We start from the raw sequence: 1,288 nt of genomic DNA on the forward strand, positions 1-1,288 counted from the left end.
TCTCATGATATGTGAAAGACCTGTGAAAACACAGCAGGTGTCAGGTCTGAGTGCTGAGTCTTAAATACAAGTTAAATTGTAATATTAAAAAAGATGTTTTAAAGTGTGAACTTACCTGCATGTGAAGAATGTTTCAGTGTCACATTTGGCGGCACACTCAGCCACAGAGCTGACTAAGTAATATCTTCTCTGCAGTGAGAGGATCTGTTCTCCCTCAGTTCTGATGTAGCCGTCCACTTCAATACCACTTGCTGAAATCAGAGACAAAACAGTGAATTAACAGTAAAGTAAACTGTAGTAGGCACTTAAATTTTGGTGTCACTGGGCCAAAGACCTATAATAAAGAACATGAGACTTTTGCAACTCAAACTGCAAGCAAATGAGTAAAACAGAAGGTTACATTTGTAACTGTGAAACTGTCTCAAACTGCACAGAGTCTACACACAGAAGAGAACATAAGTTATTGTCATTTAAAAATGAAATACAGGTTTAAAGAAAGAGGTAAAATACCACATATGGGCACATAAATATACATAAACATAACACAGATTCAGTCATACATACTTAAAAACTGTTGATGGCTTTGAAATCCATACAATGACCTGATGAAAATGTCTGAATTATATATCCATTATATCTAGTTTGTTTAGACATGACAGACTTTTATAAAGATCAGTTCAACCCGATCCTGTTTCAGCCCTCGACTGTCAGACAGACAGACAGACTTTTAATCTGATGTCAGAAATGTGATTCAAGAAGTAGAGGTCTATGAAAATGAGATCAATTCTGAAACTTGCGTGAAGCTTGATCATATTTAGTCTCTGCTTCCAGTTGTTTGGGGCTGCCTATAAACTGTGTAAAATAAGTGTGAACACATCAAAGTAAACAAATTCTGTTCTAGTGCATCCTGTACTGTCCAAATTGTACTGAAAACGCTCAGTTTATTAGCGTGGACAACATTGTCCTGACAAGGTACTCTAACAGTGAAGCAACATTTTTTTCTGTGTCAGTTTTTTAATACTTTATGACACTTATATAACTGTGAAGTGTGTATTATTAACATTCAAAGGTGCTGGTATTCTTACCGGTGCAGATCAGGGATCCCAAGAGGAAAGCTAGTTTGCACAGGTCCATGGTCAGGTCCTGTACCAGCAGCTCACAGTCGATGAAGTCACCACGGTACCTCTGGTAAGTTTCTGGGCTCCTTATGGCATCTCAGGGAGATAAATAGGACAGTTCAATCAATCATTAGTCAATCATTGGCCAGACAAGGACAGCAAACAAGCAA

General features: G+C 37.9%; 1 long non-coding RNA gene across 1 annotated transcript; it reads right to left on the reverse strand.

Annotated features, from left to right (window-relative positions):
* Positions 1-1,206, reverse strand: LOC121964860. Its single transcript, XR_006107417.1, has 3 exons — positions 1,086-1,206; positions 116-251; positions 1-20 (listed from the first exon to the last, which is right to left on the reverse strand). It is a non-coding gene; the product is annotated as an uncharacterized LOC121964860 (long non-coding RNA).
* Between the last annotated feature and the right edge of the window lie 82 nt (positions 1,207-1,288).

Source organism: Plectropomus leopardus, unplaced genomic scaffold (genome assembly GCF_008729295.1).
Source record: "Plectropomus leopardus isolate mb unplaced genomic scaffold, YSFRI_Pleo_2.0 unplaced_scaffold17531, whole genome shotgun sequence".
Lineage (NCBI taxonomy): Eukaryota > Metazoa > Chordata > Actinopteri > Perciformes > Serranidae > Plectropomus > Plectropomus leopardus.